The 27,811-nt window shown below is 33.9% G+C and overlaps 1 protein-coding gene and 1 pseudogene across 1 annotated transcript in view; both read left to right on the top strand.

The window, feature by feature from the left end:
- The window catches only part of LOC145965809 (cilia- and flagella-associated protein 91), a 174,982-nt gene that overhangs the window by 76,452 nt on the left and 70,719 nt on the right, over positions 1-27,811 (top strand). The window lies entirely within an intron of this gene.
- Positions 957-26,901, top strand: LOC145964906 (uncharacterized; annotated as a pseudogene).

Genomic DNA, 27,811 nt, shown 5'->3' with positions numbered 1-27,811 from the left:
TTTAAAGAAAGCAGGTTGCAATTTCCCTGGACAAAGAACAATTAGAAGATGGATAGAAGAATATAATATAAAACCAGGATTTTGTGATATTATATTTCAAAAATTGAAAGAAAAAATTGCACAAATTCCTGAGGAAGAAAGAGTGCCTTGAAATGGGACGAGATGTCTATTAAAAGCTATGAAGAATATTCCTCAAAATTAGACGAAATAGAAGGTCTTGTTGATCTAGGACCTTTGGGTAGATAAACAGAAAGAACGAAGTGCGTTTTTGTCTTTTGCCTTGATAGCTTAAATGCACGTCATCCATGGCGATAACCATTGGCATATTTTCTTCCAGGTAAATGTATGAAATCACATGAAATAATTCACTTAGTTGAGATGTATCTAGATAAATTGAATGACACGGGTGCGAATGTGAAACTTTTGACATGTGATCAAGGTACAAATAATCAAGCCACTTATAATCAACTAGGCGTTGATGTAGAAAATCCATATTTTATATATAATAATAAAAAATATTATACTTTATACGATTTTCCGCATCTAGTAAAAAGATTAGCGAGTTTTCTTAGAACACATGGCAATATATATTGCAAAGAAGAAATAATTGCGAGAAATAATCATATTCTGATTTTGTGAAAACCTGGAGCATTGATAATGCGACAAAAGGAGGCTCTAATTTATTGTCCCATATTTCAAGGGCACACATTCATCCAAATTGTTTTGAAGCAATGAATGTAAAAAGAGCGTTTCAATTATTTAGCCATACATTCGCATGTGCAATTAAAATAGCCGGTGACTCAAAAGAATTAAATTCAAATACATGGGAAGCGACAGCTGATTTTGCAGAGCATATGAACAGCGTAATTGATGCTCCTACATTTTTAATGTCACATTCGGCGGAAAACGATCATTATCAAGGAAAAATCCAGATATTGAAGATCTGTTGTCAAACTTTGTGCAGTGGTGTTCAGGATGGTCAAAATTTTCGGACAGAATATATCAAGTTCCTTGTTTCAAAGGTTTTATCATTACGACACAAGCAATTCTTGCTCTGTATAAAGAACTTGCAAGTAAAAATGAAGAATTTGAACTTGCAACAGGTTTATGCAACCAGGATTCAGTGGAACATTTATTTTCAAAACTTCGGCAACGAGGAGGATTTAATCCAAATCCAACTGCAAGAATGGTCCGACTATCAATTAGACATATATTATCCACTGGTTACATTCAGACAAGCGATAAAGACAATGTGCAATGCTCTGAAAGTGAAGCTCTCATTAATAAACCGAATCAAGTTATTAAGACGGTTGAAAATTGTATGAATACAAATAATGTTGCTGTTGATGATGTTGAAGACGATGTTGATGATGCCGATTTAGTAACAGAATTACTTGACATTCAGACATTCTCGAGAAATATGATGTGGACATAAATAATGTAAATATACTTAATAATTATGATGATAATGCAATAACATATTTTGCAGGGTATGTCGCACGACGATGTATTGAGAAAAATAATTGTGAGAATTGTCGTACAACAATGTTAAAAACGCCAATGGAGGACGCAACGCCAAATGAAAGATACATTGAATACCGTGAATATCCCAACGCAGACGAGGATGCTCCAACAGTTACAAAATTAACGACCAACAAACCTCTTTATAAATATAATTAAAACACAGTTGATGAGCTTCAATCGTACGTGGCAACATCATTGGGCATCCACACAGATTCTTGAGAAGATTGCGAATGAAAGTATGTATGCAACGAATAAAATGCATGCCGGATGGTTTGATATAAATGATATGTGTTACAATCACCGCATGCAAGCGTTAAAATTTTTAATGACAGTTAAAATATATTCCCGTACGCGATACAATAATCACGCTGCAAAGGTAGTGAATACATTTAAAAGAAAAATAAAAAACTTGTCAAATAAGTAAAGTTTTATAAAAAGATTAAAATATTATAAAATAAAGAAAATAAGTAACATAGAACGTACTTTAAATTTATATTGTAACTTACATAAAAGTACGAAAATATTTCCTTCATTTTTTTATATTATTAGTATCTTAAAAATCGTTAAATGTATCTTAAAGATTGTTGTACTAATTAATTTAAAACTGATTTTTAATTTACTGACATTTTCTGTTCAATAACGGGAAAAAGAAATATGCAATTCCCAATGTCATAGAAGATCACAATCACAGTTAAAATTATTGCATAAATGTCGGACAAGTAAACCTACGGAACCTACGGAAGTGTCATTCACCGATTTGAATGAAACTTTGCACATTTGTAGAACTATGAAAAATATTTGATACGTATTTTTTTTTATCGGCCAAGGTTCGCTCTGAAGGGTTGAAACTACCCTTTAAATGTAAAGGGTGGATTTTATGCACCAGGTGGAATAAGTTGAATGTTTCAAGAAATTAAATACTTATAACGAGTTTTTAAGGTCGCTGAAACTGAATCTGATGTTAAAATTATGGAAATCAAAATGGCCGATCCAATATGGCCTCCAGGTACATAAAAAAAGTGTTCTGTTCGGCCCTGTAGGGTATGGAAATATTGTAAAAAAATGTTAAATTTGAATTTTGGTGTTTCTCAAAGTTTCTCATGTAATTAATAACAAAGTTGAAAAATACAACAAAAAATCTGTTTCATTTTATATTGTTTTTTAATTTCTTTAACTTTTTTATTTTTTTTTGTTCATTCTTCTTTTCATTTGTAAGGACAAAATGCATAAAAAACCGATTGTCAAAAGACATAACAGAAAGCAGGCCTCAACTACTGTAAGGAATAACAAAATACAAAAATACAAAAAAAATACAAAATTTAAAAAAATACAAAAAAATACAAAATATACAAAGTACAAAAAAAACTATAAAAAAAAAGAGGAGCTACATAACTTTCTATGTCCACGTCGTTAGCTCTGGGTTACGCCAAAGGAAAGTTTTATGCATGAATGTAACTGCTGTTATTCATTTAGGACAGCTTACGTTGGCAACATTGTTTTTGCGTAAAATTTCAAAAATCTGATCTCAGAATTGTGATCAGCGATGTCGAAAACCTTGAGAAACACCAAAATTCAAATTTAACATTTTTTTACAATATTTCCATACCCTACAGGGCCGAACAGAACATTTTTTTTATGTACCTGGAAGCCATACCCACATAGAAAATAATATCTATTAGATATCTATTACATATTCTCAATGGGCATTAGGGATATCCACGAATATATAGGAAACATTTATTAGACGTGCTTTAGATATCCAGATGTCCGCCATTCGAGATCTCATAAATATCCATAGGATATCTACATAAATATCCATTAGATATTCATACAATATTTAGTGGATATTTCTGTAGATATCCATTGCATACTGGACCATTGTATACTGGATATTCATCAGATTTCTGCGTGGACATTTATTCAATGTTCCATAAATATCTACAGGATATGTAAACCAATATCCTGTAAATATCTATACAATATTCAGTGGATATTTATTATATATAGATACATTTATTACGTATATATTGATATTTATTTTTGAATGGATATTGATTTAATGTTCTGTATATAGATACCATATATAACGGAATTTAAAAAAAAATTAACCGTCTGCGGTTAATTATATGGAGCTCTGGAGCTCCTCGCAAAAGCTAGAGGACATGCGGCTATAATAGTCTGCGCTCTTTGACCGATAAGCCGTGACTTGTGGGACCTGTGCTGCGGCCTTATATACTGTCTTAGATGGATCCCACTTTCGGGTTAGGCGTTTTCTTTTTCGCCACCTAGCGGCGAGGCGTGAAGCTCGTGGAAGTATATAAATATCTATTGGATATCTTTGGTAGATTTTCAGTAGTTATGGATATGTGGATTTTATATGGATGTCCAATGGATATCCTTGATAGATTTTCAGTGGACATGGATATGTAGACATTATATGAATGTCTAATGGATATCCTTGGTAGATGTTCAGTGGACATAGATATGTGGACAATATATGGATGTTCAATGGATATCTTTGGTAGATTTTCAGTAGATATGGATATGTGGATTTTATATGGATGTCCAGTGGGTATCTTCCATAGATTTTCAGTAGATATGGATATAGGGATTTTATATGGATATTCAATGGATATCATCATTGGTTATTCAGGAGATATAAACATTTTAGACATCTTTTAGATATCTATTGGTTATCCATAGTGGATATGGACATTAAATGGATATGTAGATATCCAGTAGATATCCATTATTTTTTTCTGTGTGGATATTGGATCGGCCATTTTGATTTCCATAATTTTAACAACAGATTCAGTTTCAGCGATCCCAAAAACCCGCTATAAGTATTTAATTTCTTGAAACATTCAACTTATTCCACCTGGTGCATAAAATCCACCCTTTACATTTAAAGGGTAGTTTCAACCCTTCAGAGCGAACCTTGGCCGATAAAAAAAATACGTATCAAATATTTTTCATAGTTCTACAAATGTGCAAAGTTTCATTCAAATCGGTGAATGACACTTCCGTAGGTTTACTTGTGAGACTATCAAATCTATCACGAAAAGACAAAAAAATAAAACAAAAAGTTATAATGCAAGCATGCCATAAAATTGGGAAATCATATTTAAATGTCTTACTATTAATGATATCCTAAGATACGAATAATATAAATATTTTAAGGAAATGCATTTATGTTTGTCTCATTACTCGTTGGCACACGGTATTCATATATAATTGAATATTCATATATAATTGAATATTCATATATAATTAAAGGGAAAGATGTAAATGAATATCGTGCAGATATAACAAATATATAACAAATCACATAAAAATATATAACAGTGATTTTGAACAAATCACAATCAAAAGAGACGTCTATAAAAATACAATTAGTATAAACGTATAATTACAGAAAAAGAGACGTAACATACACATTCATACACTTCAAGGAAATCTACATATAGATTTCCCCGTGATAAGATTTGCTAGTCTTTCATTTATGCAATTTTTTTAACTGTGAGTGCAATCTTAACGTCATGCTTAATAATGTCAACGAGAAATAAATTTTTTTTTCTAAACTTCGAATTTAAATACACGTTCTATGTTATATACAATAAGAAATATGGATAAAATTATCCCACACGGAACAAAAACCTCTAATGGATGTCCACTACACGTCTATCATGGAGATTCGAAACCTCCATTAGATGTCCATTAGATGTCCATGAAACGTCCCGTAAACATCTACTAGACATCCACAGTTCCGCATTTCATACCTCCATTCGACATCCATTAGACGTATTCATAGATGTCATATGTACGTTATATGGAGTAATTATAGATATTTTGTGGAGCTCTTATAGATGTCAGATATACGTTATATGGAGTAATTATAGATATTTTGTCGAGCTTTCATGGATGTCATATGTACGTTGTATGGAGTAACTATAGATATTTTGTGGAGTTCTTACCCGACAAAAACAGTACGTGAAATCCACGTTATTACCACGTAGATTAATATCGTTGAATCCACGTGGATATTCGAGTGGATAATCCGCTCAAAAACGGTACTAGAATCTACGTGGAATCTATGTGAAAATTTCATGAACTTTCGAGACATATTACTTTTTTCATTTTTGATAAGTGAATATCTTGGACATTTATAAAAGTATATAAATACATTCGGCCATAGGAATAATTTTATTTTTATTTATATTTTATTTTTAATATACGCAATAAATAGGCTATCTCCTATTTATCCGTTTAATTTCAAATAATCTGTTCCATATTCTGAATCCCAACAAGCGATCCAGATTATTAAACAAATTATTTTAAATTAAATCAATTTATTAAATTAAACTGACTAAAGAACCGTCTACAATGAAAATAATATCGGTGGAGTGGACGGTGGAGTAAGGCGTAAGACTAGGAGTAATGCGAAATGGAAAAGAACCATTCGCTTACGCCTTACTCCACCGTCCACTCCACCAATATTACTTCCATCATAGATGGTCCTTAAAAGAAAAAATAAACTTCGGACCGTGTTAGTATCAGTTCTTTATATACACTTTATGACGAAAAGTTGAATACGAGTTAGCTAATTTGATGCAGCGCCGCATAGTGGCAAAGCGAGGAAGCATATTCTATATACATATGTACTATTACATATTTAGAAACATACAGATATAATCTTTTTTTTAGCAAACCTTTTATTTTTCTGAAAGATTTCAGAAATATTGCAAATACAATATTATATAAAATATAAATATTATAATATTATAATATAATTATAAAAAACATGATGCAGGTATATTTCTGAAATATTTCAGATACAAAATTACAATTGAAAAATTTTAATAAAATATCTTTTAACATTACAATATTACCAAGTCGTTGAATGATTAATCATAATTTCAATAGAAATATCCACATGAAATATACATTGATATTTCGAGAATAAAGTACCTCGATGTAATAATGAAAAAAGAAAGTTGTATCCACGTAGATAATTCGTGGATAAATCTGCATCCACGTAAGCCACGTAAAATACGTGGATTCGACGAGGATGTGACGTAACTGTTTTTGTCGGGTATATAATAACAAATTTATAAGTATATTTTTAAAACATTAGCTAAGAATTTTAAATAAAAATTAAATTTTTTGCTTTTTAGAGAAATGATATGTAGAAATCTATCATACATCAATAACAGATGTATAGTAGACATCTATGATGGATTTGTAGATGACATCTACCATGGAGGTAATATGGAGTTCTATTAGAGACAGTTGTATGTAGAAACCTGTCATATATCCATAACAGATGTCCAGTAGATATCCATGATGGATTTGTAGAAGACATCTACCATGGAGGTAATAGAGTTCTATTAGAGATATAGTTGTATGTAGAAACCTGTCATATATCCATAACAGATGTCCAATAGACAACCATGATGGATTTGTAGAAGATATCTACCATAAGAGATAATATGGACTTCCATTAGAAATCTATTCAATATCCACCATGGACATAGATGTTGTATGGAGTTCTGGAGGTTGTATGGACGTCCAATGGATGTCAAGTTCCGTGTGGGATTAAATAATCATGGAGACTAAAATTAGTACACAGAAGAGACAGCTTACTATAAGAGATTAGAATCTCAAACTTAGAGTGATATTGCAAAAAAAGTCACTTACATGTATTATGTACATATATGTTTAATTACAATTAAAAATTAAAATTTTTATGTATAAAAGTCTAAATAAAAAACGTTATACATGTTATTTGAAATGAAGCTACTACCTGGTTGCGCGAATAACATCTATATGTATACTTGTATTTATTTGTCAATTTGTTTTTCATTCTGGTCGAATTATATTAATATATAATTACTTATTGGCGAAGCCAGATATTAGTATTATTTATTTACAACCTAATCTGTTCTTATTCCAAATATTTGTTCTATATTTTCCTTATTCCCATAATATTTTATCTTAATCGACACATATATTAAATTACCACAAATCTTTTCTCAGTTTAAACATCATATATGGCACATTAATATTTTTAACATGGATGTATCACATATATGACTGTCTTCGTATCTCAATGAAATAATTATAATATATTAAAATATTTGTGAAACATTAGTTTTCGTTAAACAATATAATTCATGTTCTAAAAGTAATAGAAAAATTAAAAAATTTATTAAATAAAGAAAAAGAAAAAATTAACACACTTTTCATGTAATAACGCCCGAGAAAAAAAAGTTCATGTCTATTTATATAAAAAATAGTAAAATTATATACAGTCTTATATGATTATATATAATATCACATATGATTTTATCGGAGCATACGTTTTTGTATATGCTTAGATATGATGTCCATTTCTGACCATTTCTGATCATAAAAATGATATTAGATACCTCACGTCATTTTGTACAATCAGACATAGTCAGATACTGATATCATATCTAAGCATGTATAAAACCAAAGCAAAGGTTAGTTTCATGTATGCTTTTATATAAATCATATATGATATTATATATAATCATTTAAGATTATATATGATTTTACCTTTTTTTATATAGACAAATATAATTTTTCCTAAAAATTATATCTTGCATTATATATTTAATTAATTATTATGCAGTATTTAAAAACAACAGTTATATTTATATTATTATAGAACCCTAGTAGCACAAAACATTGGCAAAATATTGGTATACCTTGGCTCAATATTGGTTATATTGGAAATGTCTTGGCCAATATTTCCCAATGTAAAATTAATATTGGTTGTTAACAAAATACAAGTGTTCTGCCAATATTGCAGTGCCCATGATGACCAATATTGGCTACTAAATAAATATAAATGTGTTGCTAATATGGTTGCATCCATTATAATACCAATATTGGTTATGAAGTAAATGTAAATGTGTGCCAATATTGCACGTTCACACATTATATGTGAGCTTCGCGCGTCCCCACTAGGTGGCGAAAAGGAAAACACCTAACCCGAGAGTGGGACTCCATCTAAAGCAGTATATACCCAGTCAGCAAAGTCTGTTCAAACAGATTTTGTCAATTTCTGCTACAAATTTTTGTCGACAGTAAGATTACAGATTGTATAAAAAATTTGTTATATCAAATAATGATAACAGAATGTCAGCAGAAATGTTACAAAACCTGCTGACATAATTTGATAGCAGAAACTGAACAGGATTTGTTTAAAATTATCATAGCAGATTGGTGGCAGAAATCGAGCAAGATCTGCGCAACGCAATTTGACAACAGATTGTCGGCAGAAACCAAGCAGGATCTGCGCAATGAAATTTGATGTCAAATTATCGGCAGAAATCGAGTAAAGCCTGTAGATATAACTGACGGCAAATTGATAGCAGAAATTTAACAGGATCTGTGAGGTGCAATTTGATAGCAAATTGATAACAAAAATCGAACAGGATCTGCGCACACAATCTCTGATAGCAGATTGACGGCAGAAACGGAATAGAGTTTGCATGATAGTTTCTTCACTTACCGCTACGTGAGCTGTACTTTCTCGTAATCTAATTTCTGTCAGAAATATATATAAAGTCGCGAATATGAATAAAAGACTAAAAATATAGTAATTATCATTTTAATTATCATTTTTCTATCACTTTAATTTCTGATATCTGATACAAGCAGATGAGATTCAGAATATTAAACTGATCGGAATCAATATGATAAATGGTAAATTATTCATGTACTGCCTATTTGAGGCATAAAGCAAGAATTTAATTCTAAATAAATTACATCTCCAGTTTTATAAGTTACATTTACTTTTATCATTTACTTTATTATTAATTTAATTTAATTAGTCCTTCGCTATATGAGATATAACTACGATATAACATATATTACATTAACATATATTACGATATAACATATGACATATATGTTATTTTAGAAGAAAATTGTAATTAACTTGCCGATAATATTCTTATTTAGCACTTGTAATAATCAATTTTGTTGCATTTATATAATATTAATAAAAGTAAGCGCAAATCTTGTGCAGTTTCTGCTGTCAATTTGCCATCAGGTTGCATGCGCAGATTCTGCTCGGTTTCTGCTGGCAATCTAACATCAAATTGCATCGCGTAGATCCTACTCGGTTTCTGCCGACAGTTTGTTGACAGGTTATGTTTTACAGACTCTGTCACCAAAACAAAAGCTTAATGCGGACACAGATGGCTATGGTTATGGTGTGGGATTTTGATCGAATTTGCTGCCAACCTGCTAACATTTTGCTTACTGGGTAAGGCCGCGGCACAGGTCCCACGAGTCACGACTTATCAGTCAAAGAGTGCGGACTATTATAGCCGCACCTCCTCTAGCTTTTGCGAGGAGCTCCAGAGCTCCATAAATTAACCACAGACGGTTAATTTTTTTTTAATGGCGAATTCCGTCATATATTAGAAACTGATCTATATCCAATGTAAAAATATTTGAGTATGTATAATTAGTCAATCTTGGTTAAAGATGAAAATAATATATTGTCCAATATTACAATTCAATGTTGGCTCAAAATGAAATCGCGTCTACTTTGCAATATTGCACCAACATTGGGAATATTGGATATATATTGTTAGCCAATATTGCTCCAATAAAGTGTGCTACTAGGGAAGCAGCTAAGTGGTACTTAAAATTAATGTGTGACAGGCTTAGAAAGAAGATTACAGATATAATTAATGTAGTATATGAGAAATATATGAGAAAAGTGCTGTAATTTTCAGATCTGATAATATTTATTCATATATGATATCATATATGAATATATACATACTCAAATATTTTTACATTGGATATAGGTCAGTTTCTAATATATGACGGAACTCGCCATCAAAAAAAAAATTAATCATCTGTGGTTAATTTATGGAGCTCTGGAGCTCCTCGCAAAAGATAGAGGAGGTGCGGCTATAATAGTCCGCACTCTTTGACTGATAAGTCGTGACTCGTGGGACCTGTGCCGCGGCCTTATATACTGCTTTAGATGGAGTCCCACTCTCGGGTTAGGTGTTTTCCTTTTCGCCACCTAGTGGGGACGCGCGAAGCTCACATATAATGTGTGAACGTGCAATATTGGCACACATTTACATTTACTTCATAACCAATATTAGTATTATAATGGATGTAACCATATTAGCAACACATTTATATTTATTTAGTAGCCAATATTGGTCATCATAGGCACTGCAATATTGGCAGAACACTTGTATTTTGTTAACAACCAATATTAATTTTACATTGGGAAATATTGGCCAAGACATTTCCAATATAACCAATATTGAGCCAAGGTATACCAATATTTTGCTAATGTTTTGTGTTACTAAGGTTCTATAATAATATAAATATAACTGTTGTTTTTAAATATTGCATAATAATTAATTAAATATATAATGCAAGATATAATTTTTAGGAAAAATTATATTTGTCTATATAAAAAAAGGTAAAATCATATATAATCTTAAATGATTATATATAATATCATATATGATTTATATCAAAGCATACATGAAACTAACCTTTGCTTTGGTTTTATACATGCTTAGATATGATATCAGTATCTGACTGTCTAATTGTACAAAATGACGTGAGGTATCTAATATCATTTTTTATGATCAGAAATGGTCAGAGATGGACATCATATCTAAGCATATACAAAAACGTATGCTCCGATAAAATCATATGTGATATTATATACAGGGTTTGTCAAAAGTGTGGAAACCCCTAAATATCTCACAAACGGTGCATTTTAGAAAAAAATGTTTCAGGCAAAAGTTGTTTGGTTTTAAAGGGGCCATAAGACGGTACCATTGGTTTGACCTAGAAGAGTCATTTGAAGGTCACGTGAAGGTCACTTCAATTTTTTTAAATGGAACACCCTATATATTTTTGCACAGTCTTATAGCTTATCTCGAGAGCTTTCCAAAACACTATAATTAAGTACCTTTTCGTTAAGTACTTTTTGAGTTATGAGGCTTGAAATCATTTCTTAATTTTACATAAACCGTAAAATATCTTGTAAAATATTCATTTTTCGATTATCTTACCTTAATACTTTTACGTACAAAATAATGAGAGGAATCAATTGGTGTAAAGAAAACACATAGTTGTTTTGAAGAAAAAATATGTAATTTGCAATTAACAATTCCATATTTTTTCTTAAAAACAACTATGTGTTTTCTTTACACCAATTGATTCCTCTCATTATTTTGTACATAAAAGTATTAAGGTAAGATAATCGAAAAATGAATATTTTACAAGATATTTTACGGTTTATATAAAATTAAGAAATTATTTCAAGCCTCATAACTCAAAAAGTACTTAACGAAAAGGTACTTAATTATAGTGTTTTGGAAAGCTCTCGAGATAAGCTACAAGAGTGTGCAAAAATATGTAGGGTGTTCCATATAAAAAAATTGAAGTGACCTTCACGTGACCTTCAAATGACTCTTCAAGGTCAAACCAATGGTACCGTCTTATGGCCCCTTTGAAACCAAACAACTTTTGCCTGAAACATTTGTTTCTAAAATGCACCGTTTGTGAGATATTTAGGGGTTTCCACACTTTTGACAAACCCTGTATAATCATATAAGACTGTATATAATTTTACTATTTTTTATATAAATAGACATGGACTTTTTTTTCCCGGGTACATTTAATATATATGTAATACATTTATAACTGTACACACAAATATGAGTTGGAAGACTGTCTCACTCGTTGCAAGACTCACGCAAGATGTAAGTAGAATTGTTTTGTTTTATATACTAAAATCTTGTATACTTAAAATGTACTAGATTTATTGTCAGATAAAATTAGATAAAGTCAGATAAAAGTTTTTTTATTATGTAAAGTCCTTCAAGGAAATGTTGTATTATATTGTACAAAAATTGGAACATTTTTGGGAACAACAAATATATAATTTATTATACATGGTGATCCAGAACAAACGTTTGTCTTTAAAAAAATAAATTGTCGAGTCTATTCTAAGACGATTTTCCCTTTACCAAAATTGTCTACGAGGCTTAGTTTTTAAATTATTAAATAAAATAGTTTGCGAATTACGGAAGGAGTACAAGAGGTAGACAGGGACGGCGCAACTCACCGTCCGATACAGGCGATCATGTGGGGCGCTCGACGCGATCAGCTGATTGCTGCACACGATGAGTGTAACAATCAGTGTGTGTGTGTGTGTGGTGTATTTATGCACGCGTATCCACACATGCACCGTACTCTCTCTCTTTCTCTCTCTCTCTCTCCCTTTTTCTCTCTCACTCTCTCACTCACTCACTCACTCACTTATTCTTACCTTAATAATGAGATTCTTCATACTGCTGATAAATAGCAGTGCCCAGTGTGTTGCACGATAATAATCGTCGTCGACGAAACGTCGTTTCTTCAACACGCAGTCTGACACATCGTCAAATAAGCGAAGTTTTTTCTTTCATCACTTTCGACACTTTTACAAATTTACTTGTGCACTTAATCACTCACGATTGATAAAAGGAGGAATTTACCAACGGTTACGGTACGAATTTAATAAACGGTTAACGCATTTAATTATTAGTTACACACTCGATTAAAGAAACGCGTTAACAGAACGCGATACTCGATGCAAAGCGCGCGACGCGACGACTGACGACATGCAGGTCAGCTTAGTACTAGCGCCTCTAGCGCTGCCAAACATAAACGTGTAGCAATACGCGCTAGTACTAACCTGACCTGCTTGTCGTCGGTCGTCGCGTCGCGCGCTTTGCATCGAGTATCGCGTTCTGTTAACGCGTTTCTTTAATCGAGTGTGTAATTAATAATTAAATGCGTTAACCGTTTATTAAATTCGTACCGTAACCGTTGGTAAATTCCTCCTTTTATCAATCGTGAGTGATTAAGTGCGCGAGTAAATTTGTAAAAGTGTCGAAAGTGATGAAAGAAAAAACTTCGCTTATTTGTGTCAGACTGCGTGTTGAAGAAACGACGTCTCGTCGACGACGATTATTATCGTGCAACACACTGGGCACTGCTATTTATCAGCAGTATGAAGAATCTCATTATTAAGGTAAGAATAAGTGAGTGAGTGAGTGAGTGAGAGAGTGAGAGAGAAAGAGGGAGAAAGAGAGAGAGAGAGAGAGAGAGAGAGAGAGAGAGAGAGAGAAAGAGAAAGAGTACGGTGCATGTGTGGATACGCGTGCATAAATACACCCCACACACACACACACACACACACACACACACACACTGATTGTTACACTCATCGTGTGCAGCAATCAGCTGATCGCGTCGCGCTCCCCACATGATCGCCTGTATCGGACGGTGAGTTGCGCCGTCCCTGTCTACCTCCTGTACTCGTTCCGTAATTCGCGAACTATTTTATTTAATAATTTAAAAACTAAGCCTCGTAGACAATTTTGGTAAAGGGAAAATCGTCTTAGAATAGACTCGACAATTTATCTTTTTAAAGACAAACGTCTGTTCAGAATCATCCTGTATATATATATATATATATATATATATATATATATATATATATACAGGGTGACCCATTTTAACTTAGGCAGCCAAATAACTCGAAAAATAAGCAAGATAGAGAAAAATGTTTTAGACAAAAGTTGTATGGTTTCGAGGGGGCCATAAGATGGTATCATTGGTTTGACCTTGAAGAGTCATTTGAAGGTCACGTGAAGGTCACTTCAATTTTTTTAAATGGAACATCCTATATATTTTTGTACATTCTTGTAGCTCATCTCGAGAGCTTTCCAAAACACTATAATTAAGTACATTTTCGTTAAGTACTTTTTGAGTTATGAGGCTTGAAATAATTTCTTAATTTTACATAAACCGTAAAATATCTTGTAAAATATTCATTTTTCGATTACCTTACCTTAATAGTTTTATGTACAAAATAATGAGAGGAATCAATTGGTGTAAAGAAAACACATAGTTGTTTCGAAGAAAAAATATGTAATTTGCAATTAACAATTCCATATTTTTTCTTAAAAACAACTATGTGTTTTCTTTACACCAATTGATTCCTCTCATTATTTTGTACATAAAAGTATTAAGGTAAGATAATCGAAAAATGAATATTTTACAAGATATTTTACGGTTTATGTAAAATTAAGAAATTATTTCAAGCATCATAACTCAAAAAGTACTTAACGGAAAGGTACTTAATTAAAGTGTTTTGGAAAGCTCTCGAAATATGCTACAAGAATGTACAAAAATATATAGGGTATTCCATTTAAAAAAATTGAAGTGACCTTCACGTGACCTTCAAATGACTCTTCAAGGTCAAACCAATGATACCATCTTATGGCCCCCTCGAAACCATACAACTTTTGTCTAAAATATTTTTCTCTATCTTGCTTATTTTTCGAGTTATTTGGCTGCCTAAGTTAAAATGGGTCACCCTGTATATATATACAGGGTGATTCTAAATAACTTTATGCTTTTGCAAAAACATAATCTTGACCGAATTCTAAGACGATTTTTCCTTTGGCAAAATTTCGTCCGAAGCTTAGTTTTTGAATTATTAAAGGAAGTAGTTAACGCATGACGGGTCGAATACAAGAAGCAGGCAAGGGTGACGCGATTCACCGTCAGACGCGGGTGCTTACGCGGGGCGCCTGCTGCGATCAGCTGGTCGCTATACACATACATACACACATGCGAACACATACATTCTCTCTCTGACTGTCTGTCTGTCTGTCTCTCTCTTTCTCTCTCTCTCTCCCCCCCTCTCTCGCTCATTCGCTCACTCACCTGTTTTTTTTTTTTTTTTTTTTTTTACGAGAGAGGGGAAAATGCATTTTATGCATACCCACCGGTCGATCCAGTGAGTTATGTGGGACTCGAGTACCAAGTCGAATTACCAACTCGGTACTCCCTACCCACTAAAAACTCCTCTCTTTTCACGAATTTCCTTTGACACACTGTCCCTCTGACTTCCCGAGATCTGTTTTCACATAACGTCAAAAAGTAGTTATTATTACCTTGTTCGATGACTTTTGATGTATTGCTGTAATTGCTTGAAGGAGAAATGAATTTTCCGATAGATCGTACGTTCTCAAATTTAACGTAGATATCACGTTGCAAAAGACAAGAAATCCACACTAAATTATCAACTGAAAGTTTTTCTCCTTTCATGAACTGTATTCTTGTATAAACTTTAACGTAATCACATTTATTTACTCACTCGATGAGACGAGAAATTTACTAATGACTCTCACTAATCACTATTAATCACTGTCGAATAATAACTGTTGGCGATTAAAAATCACTCGATGAAAGAAACACGCGCGGACACGTTACTACACGACGCGACGACGCGACAATGCGACGGTAATTATTCGGCGACTGCAAGCAGTTTTTTGTCATGGTAGGTTGCGGTAGGTTAAGGTACTACTGGCGCAATCGAACGCAATCATGTGTTCGATTGAAGAATGCGGTAAACATAATAAACATTTAACATATTAATATTATTATTATCATGAATGTGTGTGATATCCATACATCGTATATCTATTTAAAAATTAATTAGAATAAATAAGTGTTTTTAAAATATTATTACTTTTACTATTATCATATAAAATATTAATATTAAATATTTATTTAAGATAATAGTAAAAGTAATAAATATTTTAAAAACACTTATTTAATCTAATTAATTTTTAAATAGATATCATACGATGTATGGATATCACACACATTCATGATAATAATAATATTAATATGTTAAATGTTTATTATGTTTACCGCATTCTTCAATCGAACACATGATCGCGTTCGATAGCGCCAGTAGTACATTAACCTACCGCAACCTACCATGACAAAAAACTGCTTGCAGTCGCCGAATAATTACCGTCGCATTGTCGCGTCGTCGCGTCGTGTAGTAACGTGTCCGCGCGTGTTTCTTTCATCGAGTGATTTTTAATCGCCAACAGTTATTATTCGACAGTGATTAATAGTGATTAGTGATAGAGTCATTAGTAAATTTCTCGTCTCATCGAGTGAGTAAATAAATGTGATTACGTTAAAGTTTATAAAAGAATACAGTTCATGAAAGAAGAAAAACTTTCAGTTAATAATTTAGTGTGGATTTCTTGTCTTTTGCAACGTGATATCTACGTTAAATTTGAGAACGTACGATCTATCGGAAAATTCATTTCTCCTTCAAGCAATTACAACAATACATCAAAAGTCATCGAACAAGGTAATAATAACTATTTTTTGACGTTATGTGAAAACAGATCTCGGGAAGTCAGAGGGACAGTGTGTCAAAGGAAATTCGTGAAAAGAGAGGGGTTTTTAGTGGGTAGGGAGTACCGAGTTGGTAATTCGACTTGGTACTCGAGTCCCACATAACTCACCGGACCGACCGGCGAGTATGCATAAAATGCATTTTCCCCTCGTAAAAAAAAAAAAAAAAAAAACCACGGGTAAGTGAGCGAATGAGAGAGAGAGAGAGAGAGTGAGAGAGAATGTATGTATTCGCATGTATGTCCGTGCATAGTATAGCGACCAGCTGATCGCCGAAGGCGCCCCGCGTGAGCGCCCGCGTCTGACGGTGAATCACGCCACCCTTGCCTGCCTCTTGTATTCGACCCGTCATACGTTAACTACTTCCTTTAATAATTCAAAAACTATGCTTTGCACGAAATTTTGCCAAAGGAAAAATCGTCTTAGAATTCGGTCAAGATTATGTTTTTGCAAAAACATAAAGTTATTCAGAATCACCCTGTATATATATATATATATATATATGTATATATATATATATTATATTTGACGCCTTGCACGAGGCTGTTTCAGAGTTCGCTTTTCGAGGGTAATATAAAATTTATTATATATATAATATTTACTTTTTATTGCAGCAAGAACAATTACAATCGGTGATACAAGCAGCTGTTGCTGCTGCGCAGAGAGGATGGAAGGGAAGAGGAGGATGGAGAGGTAGAAGAGGAAGAGGAAGAAGAAGAGGAAGAGGTAGAGGCCGGGGTAGAGGTGGAGGCGGAGAAAAAGGAATTCAAATTTACTATTATTAACTCTAAAAGTTAAAAATAATATATAAATATATAAATAAAAAATAACTAAAAAATATTTTTATAAATGTATTTATTTAATGTTAACTGTGCTCGAATTTTTTTAACATTTTCTGTCCTCAATTAATTACGAAGAATGTAAAAGCGCGATGAGAGGAAGGGGAAGGGAAAAGAGATAAAATCGTAAGCTCGTCGCGTGGCAGTCGCGTGGTCTGTCATTGGTGAGACAAAGGCAGAACGATGGATTATCGGTTCTTATCTGACTGTCCATCTCATCTGAATATTTCGGACATGAACCATATCATAGACACAAACCATGTTTCGTTACCGAGCATAATGGACATAGTTCACGTCCACTTTGTCAGACGGCGCGTCAAGCGTCGAGAAATGTGCCCGTCGAGGCTGGTGGCCGCTCTCAGGTTTCTCTCTGGTTATATTTCTAAAGGTATGGTGTTTACAAATAAATCATCAATAAATCATTTTCGCGGTTTACAAATCTAGTAATATTAGTAATTTTGTAATCTATAGGTTTTAGTCTCCGCCTTTGGTAAGTTCACTTTTCACGGATTTAGCTATATAATCGCACAGTGATTCGTGAAAAAGTTCACGTGAAATCATTGAGTGAAAAGTGAAAAGTGAAAAATTCCGCTCAAAATTACATGATCGATGCCCAGGGTGGCTATTACGATTCTTGAAGCGAGGTGAAAATTACAAAAGTGAACAGATTTACTAGATTTCGACAAATGAAATTGTAGATACTCTAGTAAATTTCCTCACTTTTGTTATTTTCACTTCGTTTCAAAAACCGTAATAGGCCCCCAGGTCTCGCCACTCGCTACCCCCACTCCAAATTTTCTGTCTCTCGAAATCAGGCAATTGCTTCTATACTTAGCCGCGAGCGCTGCAATCGAATGAGCCGGAGTGCGAGAGAAATAGCCATAGATAGCTGTCCTGCTCAATCACATGTACAAATAAATTATTTAAAATTATAATTGAATGAGATTACTCCAATGCACTATTCGTATAAAAACTCAAACTCGTAATAAAAAGAGTCTAATACACTTGAAATTTAATCAATGTTAACCAGTAAACCGTAAATCGAAATTAACAATAAATCCTATTTCAAAAATCCAAGCGAAACCACTTTCATGTTTACAAGATATTTTTGGACTTGTTTATCTAATTTACACTTATCTGAGCATAATAAAAAATACATTATTTGATGGGTAATAAAATAAAGAAATTCGAGTTTTAATAAAAAATTATTTTATTATTAAATAAAATAATTGCATTTCTAAGCCCAGTAGTCACCAGCGGCAAATGCTCGAAACAATGGCCGGATTTACACATCTTTTTTGACCAAGTGCCCACCTGAGTAGAAGACCGTGCATATGACGTTTGAAAACGAATTTTTATAACCTCTAATTAATGTCTATATTACATCCAAGTGACATCTATGAATACGTCTGATGGATGTCGAATGGAAGTAAGAAATACGGAACTGTGGATCTCTAATAGACGTAGGAGATTGCATGGACGTCTAATAGAGGTTTCGAATCTCCATGATGGACGTCTACTGGACATTCATTAGAGGTTTTTGTTCCGTGTGGGAACATTGCCAAAGTAATGTTACAAAATAATATCTCTGCAATATTTCTGCGGCATTACACTGCAATGTGCTATGTTGTAACATTGCAGCAATGTTGATGCAAGCTTCTGTGCTGTATATGGGCAGAGAGAAGAATGAGAGGTGTCACGGCCCGCTTTTAGGTGATCCCTTAGGCTTAGTTCCACAATCCAGTTAACCCGAGTTTAAGTGGCGAATGGACCAATCAGGACCTAGTTTAACGTATTAAACTCGGGTTAACTCGAGTTGTGAAACCGGCCCTTAGGCCCAGTTCCACAACTTACTTTAACCGAAGTTTAACTCGTTAAAGGAAGATTTACATTGCGTCCCAAACCCATTGTATCCAATCGAATGTCATACATCGGACATTGAACGTAATGTAAATCCTCCTTTAACGAGCTAAACTTCGGTTAAAATAAGTTGTGGAACTGGGCCTTAGAGTTCCTCAAGTAAGAGTTAGGACACCGCGTGATGATTTCTGATTGGTCGCGCCATTTATAAGGAAGCAGTGAGTGAGAAAGAGACAGAAAAAAAGAAGACAAAACTATTCGAGACATGTCACGGTAAATAATGTATAGGTATGTATTAAAAATAATTCAAATATAACAAAGAATTAATTTTTATATCTATTTCATTTCATATAACGATTATTAAGTGATATTTATTAATAAAACGTATTCTTTTATTGTAAATTTATAAACTTAAAACTGAGATATAACTAACCTTAATGTAAAACTTTAAATTTATATATAAAAATAACATAAATTAAAAAATATAACAATAAATTAATAAATATAACATAAATTATAAATAGATACAAATAAATTACAATAATATAAGTTAAAAACATAATATAAATAATTCCAAGTAGCAAACAAATGTATAAAAAAATGTTTCAAACTTATTTTCAAAGATATTTTTAAAATAGTAAAATAATTGGATAATATCCCTTTTTATTCATTAAAAGAACGTTTATTTTTGTTACGTACGTTTTTTAATGTTACTGTAATATGAATATTTATTTAATGCTTATTAAATATTTATTTTATTAATATTTAATTAATATTTTATTAATGAAATATTAAATATTTAATAAACGTTAAATAAATATTTATATTACATTAACGTTAAAATTTGCTACTTAGAATATATTACAGAATAATTTTTTATTATTTATTAACATAAATGAAATATAAATTTCTATTTAATAGAATGTACATGATAGAATAGAATGATATAAGTCTTTCAAATTGCGCGCGCTACAGTTCCCTATTAATGGCGGACGTTGTCCTAACTCTTAAGGCCATCACACACAAAATTGCATAGCTGCATATGCATAGCATAAGACCATATGAACCAATGAGCATCGAGTATTAAATCGCCATATCGACTTACATAACATAATACTCGATGCTCATTGGTCCATATAGTCTTATGTTATGCATATGTAGCTATGCAATTTTGTGTGTGGTGGCCTTTAGTTGAGGAACTCTAGTGATCTCTGAAAGCGATACGCCCTCTGTGGACCTTAAAAACGTGTACCTAAACTACGAAGTCAAGGTGCACGAATGTTCTCAGAGGATAACATATAAGGTACACAATTTCTGGTTCTATTCCGTGCTATGTGCACAAAATGTCGGTAGCACCAGAGAGAAGCCTGAGAGCGGCCATGCCCCTGATTTAGGTGGAACCCGTATTTGAAGCGCCTCTATGTCCATAAAACGTGGACATAGAACTACATAGCCATGTCCATGAAACTTTTCAAAGGGTAACATGCTATGTCCACGATTTGTGGTTCTGTTTCGTGCTATATGCACAAAGTGCCGGCAATATGACTGCAAAAATATGAATGCAAGACAAGTTATGTATACATCTTTAATGTAAATAAGATTTGTGGTCTCTCTTTCTCCATATATATTGTGACCGTTAATTCTTTAAGGGCTAATGATTTTACGTGGCCGGTGTTTTTGGCCCACGGCACACCTTCGGCGCGATCTCCTTACATAACAAAAAAAACGTTTCTCTCCAAAATCAAATATATGGGCGCCAGGTGCGGTAATCCGCACCGCTCTATAAAATTTACCGTATCGGCAGTACACAAAGAATGCAAAATTCTCAGAAAAATCGCGACGGACGCTCGACTAGCCCCGTCTCGAAATTGGCAGAGGGGGGGAGTCCGTGTTAACAGTTCACAAGGAAGGATCGAGAATACAGGGTGGCTGCAAATAAAACATAATATTATAATAACAAGAATTAATATATTTAACATATGAATAAATTTTAATGACAGACAGATTCGTGTAGATGCAAAGCGGTTTTATAATATTGATTATCCGATTATTAGCCGGCAGCGACGGGCCGGCATTCGAGCGCGATCACCGCGGTATCATATGTCACGCGGCAGAAAAAAAGTATACAAGAAAAGTCCCGGAATTCCGCGCTAAACGAGACTTGTTAGAGTTTCGGCAGCTACGAATCCCCAAATAACTTTTAATAATGAGCACCGCGGTGTCGACTCCTTTAATGACATCCGTCTTTCGCGAATAGAAATAATTAATTATAATAACGGATCTACCCGCCGCACACGCAGTTAACAGAAGCGAATATAGATGCGAACCGATTATACAGATCTGCCGCTTCAACGAAAAAAATTTAGCGACTAGTAACGTATCTAACAGGAACGGTTGAATCGAGACACGAAAAACTATCAATAACAATAAAGTATCAAATGACTTGAGCCTCGGAAATATGCGAGCCGATGCCGCGACGTATTTGTCGGTTATTGGATATCGCAATCGCCTTTGTGGGTGAGCTCGGTTACAGTACTTTTAACAGACAAAGTTTTACAGCTAACAGTAATAATTATACAAATAAACATTTACAGTGACTGTCGGCGCGCAACTGGGAGAGAGGGCACTTAATTTTACGAAAGCTCGAACAAAGTCTTTCGGCCGGCCGTCGTACTCTAAGACGCAAATATCGAGAACGCAGAAAAGGAATTTCACAATAAATTTAATGACGGCAGCTATACGGCACCGACATTGTTCGAGCTAATTCTACCTGAATTATTTAACAAAGACGGCCAGATGGGGTCGACGGTTGTCTCACCGGTGACTCCTTGCGGTTCTCCGTGCTCTCGGCATCAGCGTGAGAAATCGATGATTTTGGGCCGTCGTTCCCTTCGCCGGTCCGCCGAACAGTGGCGAGCGGAAGGCCCGTCGGAATCACGCTAGTAAATTAATGCGCAACTAGGCCACCTGTGGCGCTTCCGCAACCCTCAGGATCGTCGTGTGGCCCATTTAATCCTGCGGCCTTCAGGGCTGTACATGTGCTTGTCGCACCCCGTTTCCTCTTTTATTTTCCATAATTCCTCTCGTCGAGGCCCGTCAGGAGGGATACTTTCGGCAGCCACTCGCCGTTATTTAGAATGTTCTTCTTTAGCGCTGTTCCGGCCGAGATGACTCCGACTCGGGGTCTCAGTGTCAGTTTTCGTCCGCTGGTTGACCTTCCCCTCAATTGTTCCCCGTACCTGCTGGGCATGTGAATGTTTACAGGGGCGGCAGCGGTAGTCTTAAGTGGACTTTATTATTGACGCAATTAAATAATAATACTTAGCTTGGCGTGTTCCTTTTAGTCGGCGCCTCCGCTCGCCCGTTTCCTTGTATCCTGTACTCCTTCCTCAATTTTGAGCCACCGGATGAGATCCCGTCAGCGTTTCCCATCGTGCCCGCTCTTAAGCCTAATCTTAACGCTAACAAATAAATTTGTACGCACGGAAGGCGAGTATAATCTCGCCTCCAATAGCCGCTCTCTCCCTAAATTAGGGGAGAACGAGGGCCCAAATTCATTCTCGGTCGGATCTCGCGATCCTTGTGACGGACCGCCAAGTGTCACGTCACAATATATATATATATACATATATATATGGAGAAAGAGTATATATATATATATATATATATATATATATATATATATACAGGGCGATCCCGAAAAACCTTCTGTCTGTAAAATGACGTATTCCTGACACCATTCTAAGACAATTTCTCCTTTACCAAAATTTGATTTGAAGCGTAGTTTTTGAATTATTAAAGGAAGTAGTTAACGTATGACGGGTCGAATACAAGAGGCAGGCAAGGGTGGCGCGATTCACCGTCAGAACGCGGGTGCTTACGCGGGGCGCCTGTTGCGATCAACTGGTCGCTACACACATACAGACACACATGCGAACACATACATTCTCTCTCTCTCTCTCTCTCTCATTCGCTCACTCACCTGTAATTTTTTTTCTTTTTTTTTACGAGAGAGGGGAAAATGCATTTTATGCATACCCACCGGTCGATCCAGTGAATTATGTGGGACTCGAGTACCAAGTCGAATTACCAACTCGGTACTCCCTACCCACTAAAAACCCCTCTCTTTTCACGAATTTTCTTTGACACACTGTCTCTCTGACTTCCCGAGATCTGTTTTCACATAACGTCAAAAAATAGTTATTATTACCTTGTTCGATGACTTTTGATGTATTGCTGTAATTGCTTGAAGGAGAAATGAATTTTCCGATAGATCGTACGTTCTCAAATTTAACGTAGATATCACGTTGCAAAAGACAAGAAATCCACACTAAATTATTAACTGAAAGTTTTTCTTCTTTCATGAAATGTATTCTTTTATAAACTTTAACGTAATCACATTTATTTACTCACTCGATGAGACGAGAAATTTACTAATGACTCTATCATTAATCACTATTAATCACTGTCGAATAATAACAGTTGGCGATTAAAAATCACTCGATGAAAGAAACACGCGCGGACACGTTACTACACGACGCGACGACGCGACAATGCGACGATAATTACTCGGCGACTGCAAGCAGTTTTTTGTCATGGTAGGTTGCGGTAGGTTAAGGTACTACTGGCGCTATCAAACGCGATCATGTGTTCGATTGAAGAATGCGGTAAACATAATAAACATTTAACATATTAATATTATTATTATCATGAATGTGTGTGATATCCATACATCGTATGATATCTATTTAAAAATTAATTAAATTAAATAAGTGTTTTTAAAATATTTATTACTTTTACTATTATCATATAAAATATTAATATTAAATATTTATATAAGATAATTTGCAATTAACAATTACATATATTTTCTTCGAAACAACTATGTGTTTTCTTTACACCAATTGATTCCTCTCATTATTTCATGCATAAAAGTATTAAGGTAAGAAAATTGAAAAATGAATATTTTACAAGATATTTTACGGTTTATGTAAAATTAAGAAATGATTTCAAGCCTTATAACTCAATAAGCACTTGAGGGAAAAATATTTTATTATAGTGTTTTGGAAAGCCCTTGAGATAAGCTACAAGAATATCCAATAAAAAATAGAGTTCCATTTAAAAAATTGAAGGCGACCTTTACGTGACCTTGACAACACTCTTCAAGGTCATACTGATATCGCCATGTAATGCGCTACTTGAAACCTTACAACTTTTGTCTGAAATATTTTTGTCTGCCGCGCTCAGTTTTTGAGATATTCGGCCGATATGGGTGGTCTGCGACACCCTGTATATACAGGGCGATCCTGTAAAACGTTATGTCTGTAAAATGACGTATTCCTGACAACATTCTAAGACAATTTTTCCTTTACCAAAATTTGATTTGAAGCGTAGTTTTTGAATTATTAAAGGAAGTAGTTAACGTATGACGGGTCGAATACAAGAGGCAGGCAAGGGTGGCGCGATTCACCGTCAGACGCGGGTGCTTACGCGGGGCACCTGCTGCGATCAGCTGGTCGCTATACACATACAGACACACATGCGAACACATACATTCTCTCTCTGTCTGTCTGTATGTCTCTTTCTCTCTCTCATTCGCTCACTCACCTGTAATTTTTTTTTTTTTTTTACGAGAGAGGGAAAAATGCATTTTATGCATACCCACCGGTCGATCCAGTGAGTTATGTGGGACTCGAGTACCAAGTCGAATTACCAACTCGGTACTCCCTACCCACTAAAAACCCCTCTCTTTTCACGAATTTCCTTTGACACACTGTCCCTTTGCCTTCCCGAGATCTGTTTTCACATAACGTCAAAAAATAGTTATCATTACCTTGTTCGATGACTTTTGATGTATTGCTGTAATTGCTTGAAGGAGAAATGAATTTTCCGATAGATCGTACGTTCTCAAATTTAACGTAGATATCACGTTGCAAAAGACAAGAAATCCACACTAAATTATTAACTGAATGATTTTCTTCTTTCATGAACTGTATTCTTTTATAAACTTTAACGTAATCACATTTATTTACTCACTCGATGAGACGAGAAATTTACTAATGACTCTATCACTAATCACTATTAATCACTGTCGAATAATAACTGTTGGCGATTAAAAATCACTCGATAAAAGAAACACGCGCGGACACGTTACTACACGACGCGACGGCGCGACAATGCGACGATAATTATTCGGCGACTGCAAGCAGTTTTTTGTCATGGTAGGTTGCGGTAGGTTAAGGTACTACTGACGCTATCGAACGCGATCATGTGTTCGATTGAAGAATGCGGTAAACATAATAAACATTTAACATATTAATATTATTATTATCATGAATGTGTGTGATATCCATACATCGTATGATATCTACTTAAAAATTAATTAGATTAAATAAGTGTTTTTAAAATATTTATTACTTTTACTATTATCATGTAAAATATTAATATTAAATATTTATTTAACTATTTTATCTATTTATTTATTTATTTATCTATTTCACCTATTTATTTTTAACTATTTATTATCAATGACCGATTTTCGATCATTGATAATAAATTTTTTATATAAATCGATTCCTCGCAATATTCCGTGTAAAAAGTTATAAAGATAGAATAGTCAAAAATTGAATAGTTAACGAGATATTTGATTCTTTAAGTTGACATAATTTTATATAAATTATAAAATATCTGATAAAATGTTCATTTTTCAATTATTTTACTTTAATAATTTTATGCATAGAGTAATAAGAGGACTTAGTTAATGTAAAGAAAACATATGATTGTTCTTAAAAAATATGTCGCTGTTCATTGTTCATAAAAAAAAGAAAAAAAAAAAAAAAAATATATATATATATATATATATATATATATATATATATATAGAGAGAGAGAGAGAGAGAGAGAGAGAGAGAGAGATAGGATCGCAAATTCGTCATTTCTCATTTATATTAAAATTTATTTGATATACGTAAGCACCTTGCTATTCAGCACTGGTGCTACCGACATTTTGTGCACATAGCACGGAATAGAACCAGAAATTGTGTACCTTATATGTTACCCTCTGAGATCATTCGTGCACCTTGGCTTCGTAGTTTAGGTGCACGTTTTTAAGGTCCACAGAGGGCGTATCGCTTTCAGGGTTCACCTAAAAGCGGACCGTGACACCTCTCATTCTTCTCTCTGATATGGGTAACGATCATTTTTATTTTCTATTTTACAGCCAAAGGCTGATCTGACAAACATTTTAATTAATCTTACAATCATCTACAAACAAGTAAACGATTACAAAAAAAAGAAATTTGGAAAAGTCCAAATGGGAGTGCCAAGTTTCCGAAGTCTGCATTCAGCGGACTCAACATTTGGACAACATTACTAGACTTTCCGATGTAATTCGACGCTGACTGGATCTAAAAGTAGAAACCAATGACTGCGTTCAGCAGAAAAAGCTGTTTTACAACTGTTGTAAAATTCGTGAGCTTGATTGGTGTATGCTCTTAATTTTGACTGAATCTAAGAGCATACACCAATCAGATTCACGAATTTTACAACAGTTGCAAAGCAGCTTTTCCTGCTGAACGCAGCCATTGGCCGCATTCAGCAGACTCAACAGTTGGGCAACATTACTAGATTTTCTGAAGTAATTCGACGCTGATTGGTCGGACCTGAAAGTAGAAACCAATCATGTTCGATTGCTACTTAGCGGTTGAGTCCGCTGAATGCGGCCATTGATGTTCGATTATTACTTAGGGCCTCCGCACAAAGTGTTCCGTATCGCATTATGTTACGTTAAGTATAGATAAGACATGTCTTTACGTTACGATTTCTTCTGTGCGTTGACTGAAGTTTAATTTTACGTACGGAGTTAAATTTACGATCTATACTTAACGTAACGTAATGCGATAAGGAACACCTTGTGCGGAAGCCCTTAGGGTGCAGTCCCACGTAGAAGAAAAAGCGGAACGGAAAAGCGGAACGGAAAAGAAATATAGTGGGGGTAACCAATCAGAACGTTTCTCCAAAAGACATTATATCTAGCGTTCTCGTATGTATGTACATACCTAGCATATCTAGTCTTTCTTATTCATAAATAAAATTTATAAATTTATTTTTATATAAAATAATAATGTCATCGATAAATTTTTTTATTATAATATAAAATATGTATGTGTGTGTGTTTTATTTTCAGATATATATATTAAATTTTGTAACAATTTATTACACTTAACATTAAATTAGATGAAAATATATTATTCTGAATAAAATATTTGTTACAATATAAAATGTAA

The sequence above is a fragment of the Camponotus vicinus genome, unplaced genomic scaffold (assembly GCF_025532165.1).
Source record: "Camponotus vicinus isolate PSW18456_S1 unplaced genomic scaffold, iyCamVici1.0 SCAF_14, whole genome shotgun sequence".
NCBI classification, from domain to species: Eukaryota; Metazoa; Arthropoda; class Insecta; order Hymenoptera; family Formicidae; genus Camponotus; species Camponotus vicinus.
This window is presented reverse-complemented; position numbering and strand designations above follow the sequence as displayed.